The sequence below is a fragment of the Sciurus vulgaris genome (assembly GCF_902686455.1).
Source record: "Sciurus vulgaris genome assembly, chromosome: 4".
In the NCBI taxonomy this organism is placed as follows: domain Eukaryota; kingdom Metazoa; phylum Chordata; class Mammalia; order Rodentia; family Sciuridae; genus Sciurus; species Sciurus vulgaris.
This window is the reverse complement of record NC_136464.1, coordinates 68,931,116-68,954,315: the sequence shown is the minus strand read 5'-3', so window position 1 is coordinate 68,954,315 and position 23,200 is coordinate 68,931,116. Positions and strand designations below refer to the sequence as shown.

Genomic DNA, 23,200 nt, shown 5'->3' with positions numbered 1-23,200 from the left:
GAAAAATAATAATTGAATGAACACAACAGTTTGAAGAAGAATTTGGATAGAACCAGTAAAAGTAAAGTGCAAATAAATTTCAAATTGGGACTCATTTCATACAGTAAATGAGCACCAAAAGATTTCAGTCAGAATCGTAACTCAATTAAAGATAAGAGTATAAACTTGTTTGGATAAAATATGCATTGCTGACATTTTAAACTTTTATTTCTACATCAACTCTGAGGTCATACCTATTCCAAAATATCCAAGTGCAAATCAGAGATTAAGTTTAATCAACTTAAACCTAAATGTTTAGGTTTAAACTAAAATACGCTATTATCTGAGTAGTCAGCAAATATTCCATTTTTGTCATACTATTGAGACATAATATGAAAAGGTTAGATTCAATTCCACTAAAAAATGTATTTTTTTGTGTATCACAGGTCCCAAAAGACCATCCCTGGGTTGGATAATTCCTTAGGAGAAGCCACAGGACTCAGCATAGAGTTGTACTCACGATTATGATCTATTACAGTCAAGATGCAAAGCAAAAGCAGGGGAAATATATGTAGGACTAAGTCCAGAGGAAACAAGTTTCCAAGCATCCTTTCCCAATAGAGCCACATGGATGTGCCAAACTCCCCTCAATTACTTGTGACAACACCAGGAAAACATTGTCTACCAAGAAAGCTCATTAGACACAGTGCCCAGGGTTTTGACTGGAGCTAGTTATCTAGCCACCCACCACTTACCATATAGCAAAGTTCCAGACTCCCAGAGGAAAGCAGGTGTTCAACATTAACCATGTTGTACAGTTTGGTCAGAGTCACCGAGCAGTTAGGGTGACAGGAAGCCTCCCAAAGTCTAGGTTCCCAAATGACAACCCAGGGTCAATGGGGACTGACCCAGACCTGTCAAAAAGGATAGTAGTCAGTCCTGCTGCATTAACTCTTTTCTACAGAACACTGAACTTTCCATAAATGTTTAGGATTGTCTGCCCTCACATACTGGACAATGCATGTTTTATTTTCCCATTGTTCCTCAAGATTTGAGAATACATATATTTTGAGAATGATAGCTGATGCTGCAAAATAAGCAGGAAAGCACCAAACAGAAATCTTTATGACAAAATTGGTTAGCATTATAACACTGATAAACTTTACATTGACTTATGAAAATAAATTTGTGTTACATCAAGAAAGATGAATATTATCATGACATTAATAGGTAATTCTGAAATATGTAGCCAATTTAATGTGAAAATGTTTTGTTTCAAGTTATATATTTGATGCTAGATGTTTGAGGAAACATTTAAGAAAATAAATACATTTTTAATATAAATGTATGAATAAGAGACTTCATGTAGAAAAAGCAGTCTAATTTTAGATTATGAAAGTTAAAATATTGAACAGATAACAAACCTTAAATACATTTAATTACACTGATATGATTTACTTTTTGCATATACTTTGTATGTAATGTTAGCATACAATCTACATATTTCATTACTGTTCTTCTTCCCTATACCTTCTTTTACACTACCTGTTTATTTGTATCACAAAATTAGAATTTATCACTCATAAAATCCTGGGCAGCATTTACCATTGTACTAGTTATGAAAAATGAAAAAATAAGTATATTGATGTTATTAGCAAGAGTAAAGGTGAGCATTTGATTATTTAAGAGAGCATTTTTAATTAATTTATTTAGCAAACACTAAGTGAATACTGTAAGTCAGAAGCTGTGTTAGGAACTAGAGAAAAATACTGAAAAAAGTACAGACCCTTCTTTGAAAGAACTAACCACCAATAAAGAGAATGGGCTTCTGAATAAATAAGTTCAGTAATTACGACGGTGCTTGAACAGCTTGTGTGCCATTGCCATAGCTCGGAGGGAAGAGAGGGACATCGCAACCAAGCAAGACCAGGCTTGGTAAAAGAGTCTCTGATGAGAAGCTTGCTGAGGAGACAGAGGAAGAAACAGTGGGCCACGAACATCCTCACGCTTTACCAACTTCCAGAAGGCAGGGCTGCCGTCCTGCTCTTCCACCCACCCCAGTGACAAGAGCCAGGATGTTTCCACTCCTTCCCAGCCTCACTGCTGGTACAGAGACCCGCTTGTCCCTGCTTCTAGCAGACCTTTCCACTTCCTCTTGAGTTCTCAAGCTTTTCTCCTTTGGTTATGCTCTCTACTGCACCATGAATTTCCCTCTCCACTGAATTGCTTCCTAGGAACTCAGAGAGGCTTCCATGTCTCCTATCTTTAAAAAGCTTACTTGGGGCTACCCTTCTTTCCCCTTCAACTACTAGTTTATTTCTAACTTACCTTTGTAGGAAAATCTCACAAGGGCCGGGGTAGAGTCAGTGTCTTCACTTCCACATCTCTTGTTGGCTGTTTTTCATTTTAATAAGATATTTCGAGGTTGGATTGTCTAGAGGGAAATGGGGGGGGGGGGGGAGATGGTGGCATGAGACAAACATCATTACCCTATGTACACGTATGATTACATGAATGGTGTGACTATATCGTGTACAACCAGAGAAATGAAAAGTCGTACCCCATTTGTGTACATGAGTCAAAATGCATTCTGTATAAATAAAAATTTTAAAAAATGAAAACTCTAGAAACTACTGCTTCGGCAACTACATGGCCCTACTTCCCAGACTTAAAATTATTTCAATCTTTTTCAAAATTTTTCAGCAACACTATATTAAAAAAAGAAAAAGATAGCCCCCATCAATTTCCTCACTTTTCTCCCCAAAGTAACCAATACTCCAAAGGAGGTGCAGACCTTCCACATGTATATCTTCATAAATTTACCTCATCTACAGTTCTTCTAGATGGACTGTTGTCCTTTGCTCATTAGTATGCAGTGTAGACTGTGTGAATGTTATTCAAAGAATAATATAATGTCCTTGATAGAGTGCTTTTCTCACTATGAATTGTTTACAAGATTTAGCATGTTAAGTACCATTTAGCTTGTTTTATCAGAGTAATAATTAATCTGCTATCTATTTCTAGACCAGAAACACATATGTATTACATATTTTGATGACCTATTTCTGGTTAACATATCAATTTGAAAGCTATAAATCTATACTTCTCTTAAAATCTATCATGAGTTAATCTTTCAATTAAGTTATCGCAGTATTCCCCCATTAATTAATTCCTGTTAAATAGCGGAATCTTCCATGAACATTACTCTTACTCACAGAGGCTGCTGTGTTAGCCAATAGTGGAGATACATTATAATAATAATATAACTACCATTTATCAAGTTCTATTAAATATTTTGCCTGAAACTATATACTTTACATATATTATTTCACTCAATCTTCATAATAATTATCTTGGATCCTTTAAAGTCTCATTTTCCAGAGACCTAACAGTTAAAATTACTTGCCTACTGTCACAACAGGTGAATGTCAGAATTGGAATTCCAGTGCAAATCTGTTTGACTCCTAATCCCAGAGATTAAACATTGTATTTCATGGTATTTTAATATGCATGCAAAGAATTGGGGGGAGTGGGAATGGAGGTTGAGTTGGTGGTGCTTTAACACTGAGCTATACTCCCAACACTTTTTTTTTAAAACTGTCTTGCTAGGTTGCTGAGAGCATCACTAAATTGCTGAGGCTGACCTTGTATTTGAGATCCTTCTGCCTCAGCCTCCCGAGTCACTGCAATTATAGGTGTGCACCATCACACATAGCAGAACACACACACACACACACAAAAAAAAAAAGTTTTAATCTGTAAATATATATCAATCCCTCCATACTGTAACATTATTTGTGTTAACACATTGCTGGCAAGTACAGATGACCAGTAAATATGAGATGGATAAATAAACTTTTAATATTTTTGTCCCTTGTGGTCTTATTCAGATTAATTCATTCATTAAATCATACATAGTCATGTTGAATGGCAAAGGGCTTAAAATTCCAGTCTGTTGAATTTGTTTCATATTCCTTTCAAGAGGTGAGAAAAGTGGAGGGAAAGAGGTAAATGGTAACATTGCATCCATTTTGCCACATTCATGGCAGTACATTATTTAGTTTTCTTCCCAGAAGCAGGATCAGTCACCATTATTTCAAAGAAAGAAACTTAAATGGGAAATCAGAGATGAGACTATTCCCATCTGATGTGACTGCTTCACTCCTTAAATTGAACCGAGATCCTTTTATACAGATAGTCCCAAAGCTCTTCTTATGAAAAGAAGGATGTGTATCTCCGTTAGAAAAGTCATCCCTATTCCTTCCTCTATGGCAAAAGTGAATTTTCTGGATATTTCATTTCAAAACCTGCAATCAATTTTGTTTAAACTTGCTTCCCGCAAATATGCCCAAATGCATTGCATTTACTGCTCTGAGACAAGAATATTGTTGTTACAGAAATGTTGTCTCTAACAAAATCGACATTTTCCCCCTGATAATTAATAGCTTTAGGCACAAGAAACAATAAAGAGTAATGTAATTCCTGAACCTTGGCAAGCAGTTGTTTCACTGGAGCATGATGAAGGAAAAACTAAGAGCTAGACTTATTCAGAGGGGACCCCTAACAATGAGCTACTACACCCCGGAGGAGAGTCCAAAGGCAAAAAGGGCACCACCAACCAACTCTCCCCTTACTGGGCAAAGTAAGAAAATGTGAGTGGTATACTGTTCTAGCAATAAAGAATGAGAATTGAAAAATGAGAACTGCCTTGGTGTATTTTGGTTGACTTGTAAACAACAAAAATATATTTCTCATAGTTCTTGAGACTGGAAAGTGAAAAACCAAGATGCAGCTGATTTGGTGTCTGGTGAGGGCCCACGTCCCATTGCAAAGGCGCAATCTTCACTATAACCTCACAGAAGGATCGAGGGGAGGGGTCTCTCTCTGGCCTCCTACATAAGCACACTCTCACGGGTTGTGAAAGTACCCAGAAACCACTTCAGACATGGGAACTCACACAAGAAACTTTAGCAGAAACAAAGCATCTGCTCTTAAGGGCAAAAGAGAGAGAGAAAGAGCAAGAGTGTAAGAGAGTAAGAGTGAAAGTGAGAAAGAAAAGAACAAATAGCAGGGGAATTACTCTTAAATAGTGAAAGCCCGTGGGCTAATTGGACCAATGTCTGACTAGAAAGTTAACTCTCTAGATTACAAAATGGTGTGTGGAGAGGGGGCAGAATCAGAGGAGAAATAGCTGCAGCCTTGTTCCTTACAGGTTGAATGTCCTCCTCAAAACCCATATTGAAATTTAATTGCCATCATAACAATATTAACAAGAACCTTTAAGAGGTGATTAGGCCATAAGGGTAGCAGTCTCATTAATGCCATTACAAAAAGGCAAGTTTGCATCCTCACCTCTCTCTGACCTTCTGCCTCTCTCCCTGTGAAGACTAAGCTTTTCTCTCCTATGGAGAACATAACATTCAAGGTACCATTTTGAAATCAGAATCACCAGACTTACTGGTATCATGATATCAAGTTTACCAGCCTCCAAATTATAAACCAATAAATCTGTGTTTTATAAATTATCCAGTCTGTGAGATTCTGTTATGGCAGCACAAATTGGAGTAAGCCACATTCTAAATCCCATGCATGAGGCCTGCACCTCATGGCTAAATCCCCTTCCAAGCCCTCACTGAATACCATCACCTTGGGAATTAGGATATTAAAATGTGAATTTCAGGAGGAAACAAAAATTCAAGACCATCAAAGACTATTTCCTTCAAGTCAATACTCTTTTTAAAGTGGATTCGGGGTTAGTAGTTAAAATCAGAAATAAACTAAAGATCTTATTTTCTTAAGATGCACAATTAGAAGTACAATTAAAGACAATTAGTGTTGATTCATGACACATGAAAAATCATGCCTAAAAATCATGTTCTTTTATTAAATAATAAACAATTGAAGAAATCACTGCCAAACTATCACAGGGTTATGATTAAATCCCTGGTGAGAAGAATGCAAAGATTAACCCAAAGAACCATTTTAAATCTTCCTACCTCTTCATCCTTCCTCTGGAAGCCATCTTACACAGACCTAGGTTTCTCTATCCCTCATCTTCTCACTTGACCTTTTTCCTCAGAAGACCGAGTGTACCTCATTCATCTACTTAGAATGGTGGTTTAGAAGACAGGTGCAAAAGCCAAGGCTTCCTGACTTGAATTCCACCTTAGTTTTGTGACTTGAAGGATTTACAACACTATGTTAGGATTGTTGCAAGGACTGAATGAGTTTCTTATGGAGACGAGTTTAGACTACTGTTTGGTACATTTGGACCCTACAAAAACAGGGGAGATCAGTGGAATAGAGGAAGTGATTTGAGGGGGAGTGGGAACGGTTGAGAAAGGGAATAAATACAGAATGAAATGGACAAAATTATGCTATGTACATAATATGAATATACCACAGTGAATCCACCATTATGTTTATCTATACAGCACCAATTAAAATAAATAAATAAATAGAGAACAGGAAAGGGAATAGGGAAGGCAACCAGGGAAGAAAAGAAGAAGCACTGGGAACTGAAATGGAGCAAATTGTAGTCCCCGTATGCATGCTTTATGTCAAAACAAACCCCAATATTATGTACAACTATAAGGCACTAATAAAAAAAAAATTTTTAAAGAAATAAATGACCAATGTCCAAGTTGAACATACATGAGACAGTAATCAACAGTGTCCACTGGAGATTATAAAACAAACTTTAACCTACAGAAGAAAATGTGAAACTAGGGGAATTTGAGCAAATCCTCAGAAGATTAAGGTCAAAGTTAATCTAATTTGGGATGGACATTCTGATATGCCAGGAGGTTTTGAGCAGTTCTGCCTCAGCAAACAGGAACTTTTCATTTCTTATATGACCCTTCTTCCTTCATCTGAAAAAAAGAGATGTACATAATAAACTGTCACCAAGAATACAGAGCTCCATGAAGTTTAGGCTGGTCTTTCCTTAGAGATGACTAATGTAAGTTAAAAGGATAGGTTTTTAAAATATTTACTTTTTGCACTGTTTCATGAGAATTTTTTTTCTTTTTTACTTCTTTGCAATATTCTGTTAAGCAAAAGAGGAAGGCTACTTTTTAGAGCATCGAATGAAGAATGGAGAGTTGTAACTCAATACCACAGTCATCTTGGATATAAAACAGGGAGTGAGGTCATCTCTAACCCCCAGGGAAGTAGTGACCAGGTTATGCAAAACTGAGACTAGAAGTAAAGGGGAAAAGGACAATGATAAGTTTGGCATTTTGAAAGAGTTTGGCATTTTGAAAGGCAAGAAAGATTATAATTCAAGAACTACCAGAGACCAAGGGTGGACACCATAGTGCGGGGCAAGCCAACCCACCCAACCCCCACACCGAGGTCGGACGCCATTGCTGAGCCTGCCTGCTTAACCCCTACTGCTGAGGGACACTGCACTTGCCTCTGTGCTGACTCAGCACACCCTCGCTGGTTCTGCCCAGCTTCTTTGGAGGCTGGTGCAGGCATTTTGAATTATTCCTGAGAGCGTGGCCATCATCATTGGAAGGGTGGCTCCCTTCCTGAGACACCTACAGGAGACTGGAGGCCCTTTGATGGGACTCAGGATTCAAGAAGAGGAGGTATTGAGAGACTCAGGACCAATTCAGAGCGGCCTGGTGAGTCTCTGCCACTGGGCAAGGCTCTTTGGACAGGGCAGTAGTCCCAGAATGCAGGGAACTTCGTGAAGTAGAGTTGCCCAGTGAGACTCCCCCGCTGGAGCCGTGAACCCAGTCAACCAAGATCATTGCAGAGGAGGACCGCCCAGCAAGAGGCTTCAGTGCAGAGCGAGGGTCCCAGGCCCTGGCGGCAGGACCAGACCACTGGCAGCTTCTTGGAGGAGAGCTGCCCAGCAAGACTTCCCCACTGGGTGAGTCTTCCCTGCTGGATGAGGCTTTCCAACCAGGAAAGTAGAACCAGAGACACAGGCCCAGACCAGCCATGACCCAGCCCACAGTCTAGTCCCCCTGTGGCACCATCAGTCAACAATTGGAGGCGCCTCTACCCACTAGCAGGGAATATACCCCACCTGAAGGCCACCACCCCTGGAGGGGCAGCTTCCTTTTGAAGCACTGCATTATCAAGTTCCTCCAAGACTTCAGGCTACTGAAGGCTAGAAGGTGGGTTATTGGAAATCTACAGGGACACTATAAGTCAATAGAGGAAATCTGAAATATCTCAGAATTTCACTACTAGAGGGGTAGATACATGAGCAATATAAGAAAACAAGGGAAGAAAAAGTCCCAAACAAACCTAATGCTACATCAATAATATCCAATGACAACATGGCAGAAGAAATGTCAGAAAGGGAGTTCAGAACGTACATAATTAAAATAATCAGAGAAGCAAATCAAAAGATGAAAGAGCAAATGCAGGCTTTGAATGAATGCACCAATCAACAGTTAAAAGAGCAAATATGGGAAGCAAAAGATCATTTTGATAGAGTTAGAGATACCAAAAAAAAAAAAAAAAAATCCTTGAAATGAAAGAAACAATAAACCAAATTAAAAACTCCATAGAAAGCATAACCAATAGGATAGAAAGAACACCTGGAAGACAGAACCTCAGACATTGAAGACAAAATATTTGATCTTGAAAACAAAGTTGAACAAACAGAGAAGATGGTAAGAAATCATGAACAGAATCTACAAGAATTAAGGGATATCATGAAAAGGCCAAATTTAAGAATTATTGGGATTGAGGAAGGCACAGAGAAACAAACCAAAGGAATGAACAATCTATTCAATGAAATAATATCAGAAAATTTCCCAAATCTAAAGAATGAAATGGAAAATCAAGTACAAGAGGCTTATAGGACTCCAAATACACAAAATTACAACAGACCCACACCAAGGCACAGAATTTTAAAGGCTGCTAGATAAAAAACTCAAATTACATTCAGGGGGAAGCCAATACAGATATCAGGAGATTTCTCAACCCAGACCCTAAAAGCTAGAAGGTCCTGGAACAACATTTTTCAACCTCTGAAAGAAAACAGATGCCAACCAAGAATCTTATACATAGCAAAACTTACCTTCAGATTTAACAACAAAATAAAATTCTTCCATGATAAATAAAAGCTAAAAATATTTACAAAAAGAAAACCGGCACTATAGAACATTCTCAGCAAAATATTCCATGAGGAAGAGATGAAAAACAATGATGCAAATCAGCAAAGGGAGGAACTACCCTAAAGGAATAGCCAAATAAAGGACAAATCAAGTCATGTCAAAAAAACAAAAATGAGCCAAAAGACTGGTAAAAATACAAATCATATCTCAATATGATACAAATCATATCTCAATAATAACCTTAAATGTAAATGGCCTGAACTTATCAATCAAACAACATAGACTGGAGGATTGGATTAAAAAGAAAGATCCTCGGGGAGATTCAAGATGGCGGACTAGAGGGTAGCTGCATTTCGTGTTGCTACAGGACTCAGGACTCAAGAAGAGGAGATATAGAGAGCCTTGGGACCAACTCAAAGCAGCCGGGCAAGAATCTCCCACTGGGCAGGCGCCCCGGACGGGGCAGGAGTCCTGGACGGGGCGGTAGCCCCAAAAGCAGGGATCTTTGCAAAGTAGAAGGCCGGCGAGGCACCCCTCCCCCCGCCGGAGCAGTGATCGCAGACAGCTGGGAGCATTGAAGAGGGGGCTGCCCAGAGGAGAAGGAGAAATACGGGCTCGGCACGTCGCTTGGAATTGGATCAGCTGCGCCAGGGCTCCGGGCGTTATCCGGAGGAGCAGCGTGGACCCAGGACTCAAGAAAAGGAGATATTGAGAGACTTGGGACCAACTCAAAGCACCCGGGTGAGTGTTTCCCACTGGGCAGGCGGATGGGGCGGTAGCCCCCGGACAGGGCGGTAACCCCGAAAGCAGGGATCTTTGCAAAGTAGAACTGCCGGCGAGGCGCCCCTCCCCCCGCCGGAGCAGTGACCGCAGACAGCTGGGAGCATTGGAGAGGTGGCTGTTCACCACAGCGCTTGGACTCGGCGCAACCCACCCGCCCCCCTGGGAGGCTGCCCAAACGAGAAGGTGCTTGGTGAGCTGTTTGGACTGAACGTGACCACCCCTGAACACAGGGGGCTGCCCAGAGGACAAGGAGAAATACGGGCTCGGCACGTCGCTTGGAATTGGAACAGCTGCGCCAGGGCTCTGGGCGGCTATCCGGTGGAACAGCGTGGTTACTGAAGACTAAGAGGGGCTATAATAGAAATCTTCAGGGATATTATAAGACAATAGAGGAAATCTGCAATATCACAGCGGTCAACTGATACCTGAACAATATGAGAAAACAAGGAAAGAAAATGCTGCAAACAAATCTAGAAGTTACATCAATGAAACCCAACGACAGCATGGCAGAAGAAATAACAGAAAGGGAGTTCAGAATGTACATAATTAAAATGCTCAGGGAAGCAAATGACGAGATGCAAGAGCAAATGCAGGCACTGAATGATCGCACCAATCGACAGTTAAAAGAGCAAATACAGGAAGCAAAAGATCACTTCAATAAAGAGTTAGAGATATTGAAAAAAAACCAAACAGAAATCCTTGAAATGAAGGAAACAATAAACCAAATTAAGAACTCCATAGAAAGCATAACCAATAGAATAGAACACCTGGAAGACAGAACATCAGACATTGAAGATAAAATATTTAACCTTGAAAACAAAGTTGAACAAACAGAGAAGATGGTAAGAAATCATGAACAGAATCTACAAGAACTATGGGATATCATGAAGAGGCGAAATTTGAGAATTATTGGAATTGAGGAAGGCTTAGAGAAACAGACCAAAGGAATGAACAATCTATTCAATGAAATACTATCAGAAAATTTCCCAAATCTGAAGAATGAAATGGAAGATCAAGTACAAGAGGCTTATAGGACTCCAAATATACAAAATTACAACAGACCCACACCAAGGCACATTATAATGAAAATGCCCAACATACAAAATAAAGACAGAATTTTAAAGGCCGCAAGACAGAGGAATCAAATTACATTCAGGGGGAAACCAATACGCATATCAGCAGATTTTTCAATCCAGACCCTAAAAGCTAGAAGGGCCTGGAACAACATTTTTCAAGCCCTGAAAGAAAATGGATGCCAACCAAGAATCTTATACCCAGCAAAACTTACCTTCAAATTTGACGATGAAATAAAATCCTTCCATGATAAACAAAAGCTAAAAGAATTTACAAAAAGAAAGCCAGCATTACAGAACATTCTCAGCAAAATATTCCATGGGGAACAGATGAAAAACAAAGAAACAAATCAGCAATGGGAGGAACCATCCTAAAGGAATTGTCAAATAAAGGAAGAACCAAGTTGTCTCAAAATAAATAAATAAATAAATAAATAAATAAATAAATAAATAAAATGAACCAAATGACCGGGAATACTAATCATATCTCAATAATAACCCTGAATATTAATGGCCTGAACTCATCAATCAAAAGACATAGACTGGCAGATTGGATCAAAAAGAAAGATCCAACAATATGTTGCCTGCAAGAGACTCACCTCGTAGAAAGAGATACACATAGACTAAAGGTGAAAGGATGGGGGAAAACATATCATGCACATGGACTCAGCAAAAAAGCTGGGGTATCCATCCTCATTTCAGATAAGGTGGACTTCAAGTCAAAACTAGTCAAAAGGGATAAAGAAGGACATTACATACTGCTTAAGGGAAGCATAAATCAGCAAGACATAACAATCATAAACATCTATGCCCCAAACAGTGGCTCATCCATGTATGTCAAACAAATGCTTCTCAATTTCAGAAACCAAATAGACCATAACACAATAATACTAGGTGATTTTAACACGCCGCTCTCACCACTGGACAGATCTTCCAGACAAAAATTGAACAAAGAAACCATAGATCTCAATAACACAATCAATAATTTAGACTTAACAGACATTTATAGAATATACCATCCAACCAAGAGCGAATACACTTTCTTCTCAGCAGCACATGGATCCTTCTCTAAAATAGACCATATATTATGCCACAAAGCTACTGTTAGCAAATACAAGAAGATAGAGACACTACCTTGTATTCTATCAGATCATAATGGTTTGAAGTTAGAAATAAATGAAAGAGTAAAAAACAGAAGCTACTCCAACACCTGGAGATTAAACAATATGCTATTACATGATGAATGGATAACAGAAGATATTAGGAAGGAAATTAAAAAATTCCTAGAGGTAAATAAGAACAAAGAAACATCATATCAAAATCTTTGAGACACTATGAAAGCAGTACTTAGAGGAAAATTTATTTCATGGAGCGCATTCAATAAAAGAAGTAAAAATCAACAAATAAACAACCTAACACTTCAGCTCAAAGCCCTAGAAAAAGAAGAACAGACCAACACCAAAAGTAGTAGAAGACAGGAAATAGTTAAACTCAGAGCTGAAATCAACGAAATTGAAACAAAAGAAACAATACAAAAAATTGACAAAATAAATAGTTGGTTCTTTGAAAAAATAAACAAAATTGATAAACCCTTAGCCACTCTAACAAAGAGAAGACGAGAGAAAACCCAAATCACCAAAATTCGGAATGAACAAGGAAATATCACAACAGACACGATTGAAATACAAAACATAATTAGAAGGTATTTTGAAAATCTATATTCTAACCAAATAGAAAATTTCGAAGACATCAACAGGTTTCTAGAGACATATGAATTGCCTAAATTGAACGAGGAGGACATACAAAATTTAAATAGATCAATTTCAAGTAATGAAGTAGAAGAGGTCATCAAAAGCCTACCAACAAAGAAAAGTCCAGGACCAGATGGGTTCTCAGCCGAGTTCTACAAAATCTTTAAAGAAGAGCTCATTCCAATACTTCTCAAAGTATTCCATGAAATAGAAGAGGAGGGTACCCTCCCAAACTCATTCTATGAAACCAAACCAATATTACCCTGATACCCAAGCCAGACAGAGATAAATCGAGGAAAGAAAATTTCAGACCGATATCATTAATGAACATTGACGCAAAAATTCTCAATAAAATTTTAGCAAATAGCATACAAAAATATATTAAAAAGATAGTGCACCACGATCAAGTGGGTTTTATCCCAGGGATGCAAGGTTGGTTCAACATCAGGAAATCAATAAATGTAATTCACCATATCAATAGACTTAAAGTCAAGAACCACATGATTATTTCAATAGATGCAGAAAAAGCATTTGATAAAATACAACACCCCTTCATGCTCAAAACACTAGAAAAAATAGGGATAGTGGGAACATTCCTTAACATTGTAAAGGCCATCTATGCTAAGCCCATGGCTAATATCATTCTAAACGGTGAAAAACTGAAAGCATTCCCCCTAAAAACTGGAACAAGACAGGGATGCCCTCTTTCACCACTCCTATTCAATATCGTTCTTGAGACTCTAGCCAGAGCAATTAGACAGACCAAGGAAATTAAAGGAATACGAATAGGAAAAGAAGAACTCAAACTATCCCTATTTGCGGATGATATGATTATATACTTAGAGGAACCAGGAAATTCCACCAGAAAACTGTTAGAACTCATAAGTGAATTCAGTAAAGTGGCAGGTTACAAGATCAATGCCCAAAAATCCAATGCATTTTTATACATAAGTGAGGAATCCTCAGAAAGAGAAATTATGAAAACTACCCCATTCACCATAGCATCGAAAAAAATAAAATACTTGGGAATCAATCTCACAAAAGAGGTAAAAGACCTCTACAATGAGAACTACAGAACACTAAAGAAAGAAATCGAAGAAAACCTTAGAAGATGGAAAGATCTCCCATGTTCTTGGATAGGCCGAATTAATATTGTCAAAATGGCCATACTACCAAAAGTGCTATACAGATTCAATGCAATCCCAATTAAAATCCCAATGACGTACCTTACAGAAATAGAGCAAGCAATCATGAAATTCATCTGGAAGAATAAGAAACCCAGAATAGCTAAAGCAATCCTTCGCAGGAAAAATGAAGTAGGGGGTATCGCAATACCCGAACTTCAACTTTATTACAAAGCAATAGTAACAAAGACGGCATGGTACTGGTACCAAAATAGACAGGTAGATCAATGGTACAGAATAGAGGACACAGACACAAACCCAAATAAATACAACTTTCTAATACTAGACAAAGGCGCCAAAAATATGCAATGGAGAAAAGATAGCCTCTTCAACAAATGGTGCTGGGAGAATTGGAAATCCATATGCAACAGAATGAAACTAAACCCATATCTCTCACCCTGCACAAAACTCAACTCAAAATGGATTAAGGACCTTGGAATCAGACCAGAGACTCTGCAGATTATAGAAGAAAAAGTAGGTCCCGATCTTCAACATGTCGGCCTAGGATCAGACTTCCTCAACAGGACTCCCATAGCACAAGAAATAAAAGCAAGAATCAATAACTGGGATAGATTCAAACTAAAAAGCTTTCTCTCAGCAAAGGAAACTATCAGTAATGTGAAGAAAGAGCCTACAGAGTGGGAGAATATCTTTGCCAATCATACTTCAGATAGAGCACTAATCTCCAGAATCTATAAAGAACTCAAAAAACTCTACACCAAGAATACAAATAATCCAATCGACAAATGGGCTAAGGAAATGAACAGACACTTCACAGAAGAAGATGTACAAGCAATCAATAAACATATGAAAAAATGTTCAACATCTCTAGTAATAAGAGAAATGCAAATCAAAACCACCCTAAGATTCCATCTCACCCCAATTAGAATGGCGATTATTAAAAATACAAGCAACAGGTGTTGGCGAGGATGTGGGGAGAAAGGTACACTCATACATTGCTGGTGGGGCTGCAAATTAGTGCAGCCACTCTGGAAAGCAGTGTGGAGATTCCTTAGAAAACTTGGAATGGACCCTCCATTGGACCCAGCTATCCCACTCCTTGGCCTATACCCAAAGGATCTAAAATCAGCATACTACAGAGATACAGCCACATCAATGTTCATAGCTGCTCAATTCACAATAGCCAGACTATGGAACCAACCTAGATGCCCTTCAATGGACGAGTGGATAAAGAAACTGTGGTATATATACACAATGGAATATTACTCAGCCATAAAGAATGACAAAATTATGGCATTTGCAGGCAAATGGATGAAATTGGAGAATATCATGCTAAGTGAGATAAGCCAATCTCAAAAAGACAAGGGACGAATGATATCGCTAATAAGTGGAGGATGACACATAATGGGGGGGAGGGAAGGGTTAGTGTTAGGGTTAGAGTTAGGGTTAGGGAGGGGGGCAAGTATGGAGGAAGAAAGTACTGTATAGAGGGTAAAGAGGGATGGGAGGGGTGGGGGGAAGGGGAAAAAATAACAGAATGAATCAAACAACATTATTGTATGTGGATTTATGATTACACAAATGGTATGCCTTTGCGCCATGTACAAACAGAGAAACAACATGTATCCCATTTATTTACAATAAAAAAAAAAAGAAAAAGAAAGATCCAACAATATGCTGCCTGCAAGAAACTCATCTCATAGAAAGAGATACCCACATACTAAAGGTGAAAGGATGGGGAAAAACATACCATGCACATGGACTCAGCAAAAAAGCTGGAGAATCCATCCTCATATCAGATAATGTAGACTTCAAACCAAAGTTAGTCAGAAGGGATAAAGAAGGACATTTCACACTGCTGAGGGGAAGCATAAATCAGCAAGACATAACAATCATAAATATCTATGCCCCAAACAGTGGCCCATCCATGTACGTCAAACAAATCCTTCTCAATTCCAGAAATAGAATAGAACACAACACAATAATACTAGATGGTTTTAACACACCTCTCTCACCACTGGAAAGATCTTCCAAACAAAAATTGAACAAAGAAACCATAGATCTCAATAACACAATCAATAATTTAGACTTAACGGAAATAAATAGAATATACCATCCAACCAAGAGTGAATACACTTTCTTCTCAGCAGCACATGGATCCATCTCTAAAATAGACCATATATTATGCCACAAAGCTAAAGTTAGCAAATACAAGAAGAGATACTACCTTGTATTCTATCAGATCATAATGGATTGAAATTAGAAATAAATGACAGAGTAAAAAAAGGAAAATACTCCAGCACCTGGAGATTAAATAATATGCTATTTAATGATGAATGGATAACATAACACATCAGAGGAGAAATTAAAAAATTCTGAGAGGAAAAGGAGAACAAAGGTACATCATATCAAAATCTCTGGGACACTATGAAAGCAGTACTTAGAGGAAAATTTATTTCATGGACCGCATTCAAAAAAAGAAGAAAAAAAATCAACAAATAAATGACCTAACACTACAGCTCAAAGCCCTAGAAAAAGAAGAACAGAGCAACACTAAAAGTAGTAGAAGACAGGACATAGTTAAAATCAGAGCTGAAATCAATGAAATTGAAACAAAAGAAACAATTCAAAAAATTGACAAAATAAATAGCTGGTTCTTTGAAAAAATAAACAAAATTGATAAACCCTTAGCCACACTAACAAAGAGGAGAAAGAAAACTCAAATTACTAAAATTCGGAATGAACAAGGAAATATCACAACAGACACAATTAAAATACAAAACATAATTAGAAGCTATTTTGAAAATCTATACTCCAACAAAATAGAAAATCTCGAAGACATCAACAGGTTACTAGAGACATATGAATTACCTAAACTGAACCAGGAGGACATACACAATTTAAATAGATCAATTTCAAGAAATGAAATAGAAGAAGACATCAAAAGCCTAAAACAAAGAAAAGTCCAGGACCAGATGAGTTCTCAGCCGAGTTCTATAAACCTTTAAAGAAGAGCTCATTCCAATACTCCTCAAAGTATTCCATGAAACAGAAGAGGAGGAAACCCTTCCAAACTCATTCTATGAAGCCAATATCACTCTGATACCTAAACCAGAAGAGACACATGGAGGAAAGAAAATTTCAGACCAGTATCCTTAATGAACATCGATGCAAAAATTCTCAACAAAATTTTAGAAAATCACATACAAAAATTTTAAGAAGATAGTGCACCAGGATCAACTGGGTTTTATCCCAGGGATGCAAGGTTGGTTCAACATCTGGAAATCAATAAATGTCATTCACCATATCAACAGACTTAAAGTCAAGAATCACATGATTATTTCAATAGATGCAGAAAAAGCATTTGATAAAATACATCACCCCTTCATGCTCAAAACACTAGAAAAAATAGGGATAGTGGGAATATTCCTTAACATTGTAAAAGCTAGCCCATGGCCAATATCATTCTAAATGGTGAAAAACTGAAAGCATTCCCCTAAAAACAGGAACAAGGCAGGGATGCCTTCTTTCACCACTTCTATTCAACATTGTCCTTGAAACTTTAGCCAGAGCAGTTAGACAGAACAAAGAAATTAAAGGGATACGAATAGGAAAAGAAGAACTCAAACTATTCCTATTTGCTGATGACATCATCATATATTTAGAGGAACCTGGAAATTCCACCAGAAAACTTTTAGAACTTATAAGTGAATCCAGTAAAGTAGCAGGATATAAGATCAATGCTCATAAATCTAATGCATTTTTATTCTTAAGTGATGAATCCTCAGAAAGAGAAGTTAGGAAAACTCCCCCATTCACAATAGCCTCCAAAAAACTAAAACTTGGGAATCGATCCAACAAAAGAGGTGAAAGACCTCTACAAAGAGAACTACGAACACTAAAGAAAGAAATTAAAGAAAACCTTAGAAGATGGAAAGATCTCCCATGTTCTTGGATAGGCAGAATTAATATTGTCAAAATGGCCATACTACCAAAAATGCTATACAGATTCAATGCAATTCCAATTAAAAGCCCAATGGCTCACCTCACAGAAATACAGCAAGCAATTATGAAATTCATCTGGAAGAATAAGAAACCCAGAATAGCTAAAGCAATCCTTAGCAGGAAGAATGAAACAGGGGGTTTCGCAATACCAGAACTTCAAATATACTACAAAGCAATAGTAACAAAAACAGCATGGTATTGGCACAAAAATACACAGGTAGATCAATGGTACAGAATAGAGGACACGGACACAATCCCTAATAAATAAAGTTTTATCATACTAGACAAAGGTGCCAAAAATATGCAATGGAGAAAAGATAGCCTCTTCAACAAATGGTGCTGGGAAAACTGGAAATCCATATGCAGCAGAATGAAAATAAACCCCTATCTCTTACCCTGCACAAAACTCAACTCAAAATGGATCAAGGACTTGGAATCAAACCAGAGACCCTGCATCTTATAGAAGAAAAAGTAGGTCCAAATATTCAACATGTCGGCTTAGTATCAGATTTTCTTGACATGACTCCCATAGCACAAGAAATAAAAGCAAAAATCAATAACTGGGATAGATTCAAACTAAAAAGCTTTCTCTCAGCAAAGGAAACTATCAGCAATGTGAAGAGAGAGCCTACAGAGTTGTGGAAAAATCTTTGCCACTCATACTTCAGATAGAGCGCTAATTTCCAGAATATATAAATAACTCAAAAAACTCTACACCAAGAATATAAATAATCCAATCAACAAAAGGGCTAAGGAAATGAATAGACACTTCACAGAAGAAGAGCTACAAGCAATCAACAGACATATGAAAAAATGTTCTACATCTCTAGTAATAAGAGAAATGCCAATCAAAACTACCCTAAGATTCCATCTCACCCCAATTAGAATGGCGATTATCAAGAACACAAGCAACAATAGCTGTTGGCGAGGATATGGGGGGAAAGGTACACTCATACATTGCTTGTGGGGTTACAGATTAGTGCAGTCACTCTGGAAAGCAGTGTGGAGATTCCTTAGAAAAGTAGGAATGGAACCAACATTTGACTCAGCTATCCCACTCCTTGTCCTATACCCAAAGGACATAAAATCAGCATACTACAGAGATACAGCCACATCAATGTTCATAGCTGCTCAATTCACAATGGCCAGATTGTGGAACCAACCTAGATGCCCCTCAATTGATGAATGGATAAAGAAACTGGGAGATATATATATATATATATATATATATATATATATATATGAATATTACTCAGCCGTAAAGAATAATAAAATTATGGCATTTACAGGCAAATGGTGAAATTGGAGAATATCATGCTAAGTGAGATAAACCAATCTCAAAAAACCAAAGGAGGAATGATCTCGCTGATAAGCGGATGATGACACATAATGGGGGGTGGGACGGAGGCAAGAATGGAGGAATGAGGGACTGAGTAGAGGGAAAAGAGGGGTTGGAGGGTTGGGGGAAGGAAAAAAATAACAGAATGAATCAAACACCATTACCCTATGTAAATGTATGATTACACAAATGGTAGGCCTTTACTTCATGTACAACCAGAGAAACAGGTTATACCCCATTTGTTTACAATAAAAATAAATAAAAAACAAAACAACAACAAAAAAAGAATAGAATGTACTCTGGAAACAAAATAAAATAAAATTGAAGTCATGTCAAAAAAAAAAACAAAACAAAAAAAGAACTACCAGAGCAGTGGAGTTCATAAACGATCACTAATAATATTAAAAAAAAAAAAAAAAAAAAAAACTCTTTTGACTAATGCCTCCTTTAGACTGCTAATTTACATGGAGAAAAATCTATTATTTAATTTAGGACCTGAAAAAAAGGAAGGGCTTTTCTGATATTTAATGAGAAATTTTACTAAAACATTTGTATTTTCTTTGTATTCCCAAGAAGAGAATGATGATAATGAAAACTAACATTAGTTATAACTTAATATCATATAATTCTCATAACATTTCCATGAGGTGATACTTATCCAAGTTTACCTGTGCTTCCAGTCAATCCAATCTACTACAATTTCTCTGTATGAATAAAAGAGAAATGCTTTTAAGAAACTGCTAAACTGGGTGTGGTGACACACACCTTCAATCCCAGCGGCTGGGAGGTTGAGGCAGGAGGATTGCACGTTTGTAGTTGGCCTCAGCAACTTAGCCAGACCGTAAGCAACTTAGTGAGACCCTTGGTCAAAATAAAAAGTATTTTTAAAAGGGCTGGGGGTGTAACTCAGTGGTTAAGCACTCTTGGATTACTCTGCTACCAAATCTCTGCTATCAAAAAGAAAAAAAAAAAAAAGAAAGAAAGAAAGAAAGAGAAAAGACTGCTAAGACTGTCAATACCCTGCTGCTCAACAGCATGAATACAGCAGTGGTGATGTCAACTTGCAACTCCACTTATTTCACAGAGAAATTCACCTTTCTACATTTGCTTTTCAATATTGTTAAGTACTGAATTGAGACCTTGATTACAAGAAGAACACGCACCATTAAAGGAAAGCATACTTTCCTCAATTCTGCCTTGTTGTAATCTCCCTGAGCATTGTAGGAAACTGGCTGTGAATATCAGGACTTCTATTTGTTTTCTATTGCTGTGTTTAAAAAGTACTACAAAAGTAACAGTTTAAAGCAAGAAAAAGTATTAGGTCCCATTTCCATATGTCAGAAATCCAGCACAATATGGCTGAATTCTCTGTTCAGGGTCTCACTTAGGGCTGCATTCCTTTCTGGAGATTCAAGATGAATTCACTTCCAAGCTTGTTCAAGTTGTTGATAGAAGTCAGTCCTTTGCAGTTCTAGAACTGATGTTCCTGTTTCCTTGCTGGTATGTGTGGGTCACTTCCAACTTCCAGAGGCTATCCACATTCCTCTTCTGTAGCCCTTTCCATCTTCAAAGCTAGCACCAGGGTGTCAAACCCTTCTTGGATTTCAAATCTCCCTGACTTCTTTAAAAGGACTGCATGACTAGATCAGGTTCACCTGGATGATATCCCTGCTTTGCAGTCAAATAAATTGGGGTTATAATTTCATCTGTAAAATTTATCCGCTGCAACCCCTAGAATAGCGTTTGATGGAATAGCCAGGGGATGGAAATCGGAGAAGGAGGAAGATTCAGGGAGACAGAAAGGAGCAGCTTTAGAATTTCATTTACCAAAGACCCTTTTGTAATTTTCCAAAGCTAAACTTCTTAGCAGCAAAATGCTGCTCTGTAGAATCTGGCCATTGTGTTAACAAGACTTTTACTAGAATATGTTTTCGGATTTCTTACCAAGGAGAGTTGTGGGCAAGGTCAGCAACTGTCCCACCCCATTCTTCAATGCATTCCTGCTCTTTCCCTATCTCTAAGCCACACACCTATGGCCTAGAAAGGAGGTTCTGCCTGGTGTGCATGTATTTTCTGAGAATCAAACAGGTATCCTAGGGAGTGGGCAGTAGGGAGCAGCAGTGGGCTGCAGCAGACACCTCATTGCAAAGCCCATCTCTACCTCAGCATTCCCTGCATATCAGAATCTCTTTTCCTTTAGTGTAATTTGGTGCCTCTTGTAGGATTTCTGCCTTCCCATCGCCTCACTTCCCGTTTTCCCCCAATATATATATATATATATATATATATTTATATTTATATATATTTATATATATATATATATATATTTTTTTTTTTTTTTTTTTTTTTTTTTTTTGCTCCTGAGTTAAGCATCAAGCTTTTTTGTTAACTATACAATTGCAAACTAATATCTGGGAAGAAAAACATCTTCCTGAGGACCCTCTTGCACTCTTCCTCCTTTCAGATTCTGTGCACACTGGCAATGACAGTGGATCTGTAGGTGGTTGAGAAGTGAAGGTTAGTTTACACATCAAAGGAAAATAAGATTCCAGGTGTCCTAGTACTTCTTGGACCTCATTGTTAAAACAGAACCTAAAAGAAGCAGGAATCTAAGCCTGCAGAAAGGATGGGGAAATAAATGAAAGAGGTGCTGAGAAAGCTAGCACTAGAAGTGGGAAATTCACAAGTGATGAGTCAAAGAGGAAGCAGTGATTTCCTTCCTTCTCCATCATTACTTTTCCATCCATACAGGGCCCAGCCCTGCACCAAGAAATGGGAACTAGGAAGGCAGACGGGAGTTCGTTTTTGGCCACATGAGATGAAAACCCCCATAGGAAGTGGGTGAGTGTTAGCACATCCTTTGCCCCGAGGTTCTTAGCATCCTGTTCGTAGCTAAAAGACACGTCCAGATCTGGAGTTACTGCCTGAGTCTGACCTTATTTAATCCAAGAGCAACTCAAAGCGTGCAAAGCAGGATCTGATAATAAGTTCCCAGTGTGGAGAACAAGTATTTTCTGAAGATTTATTTGTTATTTTTATTTTTAATTGATATATATTCACAGATGGACTCCTAATGCTTGGGTACTCATTTAAACATTCCCACTACAAATACAATAGGAGGAAAAGATTGGAAATCCGAACTCAGTCATATCCTGAGAAGAAAAATAAACCTACCGTTCAGTCAGGAAGGTATTCTACCTGTCGTTTCTAAGATTAATCCTGATGCACTAACACTAGAGCTCTAGAAGTCTTCGATCATCCCTTAAATTTAAAGGATCAAAAAATGGCAGGAGCCTTAGGCTTCCTGTAGCATCTTACCACATGATGAAATTCCATACTAGGTTTCAGCTGCCCAGAAAGACTTAACTCTTCCATAGAAGAAATTTTCACTGGGTATGGTGGCACATATCTGTGATCTCAGCAGCTCAGGAGTCTGAGACAGGAGGATCACAAATTCAAAGCCATCTTCAGCAACTTAGTGAGGCCCTGTCTCAAAAGTAAAATTAAACAGAAGGACTGGGAAAGTGCCTCAGTGGTTAGGCACCCCTGGGCTCAATCCCTGGTACTGGAACAAAAAAGAAAATTTCATTTGTTCCCTCTCTCTAACTTACATATAAGAAGCCAAAGATGTAAGCATTCTATCAACACCCAGCTCAGAAAGAAGAAAGTAACTTAATTATTTGTTATGTATAGAAGGCACTGCCTTGAAAATTTCCAAATTCTCTACATTATTTGATAAGGAATTTTAACACAATGGGTAAGGTCTTATTTTCCAAAAATAGTTCCATTAACATTTCCCATCTTACATGCTCCTCTGCAGTATTCCCTGGCCATGAGGTGAAGTCTAATTCCTTGTTCTCTGAATTTAGACTGGCCTTTCTGACTCTCTAATAGTCAATACAAGGCAATGAAGGCAATGCTGTGTGATTTTAAGGTTGTATCTAAAAAGTTTATAGAGCTTTCATCCACCCAATTTCTCCTGTAACACTAACTCTCTGGATGATCCTTCCCTTGAAGTATTCTCATAATACAACCACCATGC

The 23,200-nt window shown here is 38.0% G+C and overlaps 1 long non-coding RNA gene across 1 annotated transcript in view; it reads right to left on the bottom strand.

The window, feature by feature from the left end:
* Window positions 1-2,331: 2,331 nt before the first annotated feature.
* LOC306660078 overlaps window positions 2,332-23,200 on the bottom strand; it is an 89,310-nt gene continuing 68,441 nt past the window's right edge. The window contains exon 3 of the long non-coding RNA XR_013763536.1: window positions 2,332-2,413. This is a non-coding gene — a long non-coding RNA (uncharacterized lncRNA). The remainder of the gene's footprint in view (window positions 2,414-23,200) is intronic.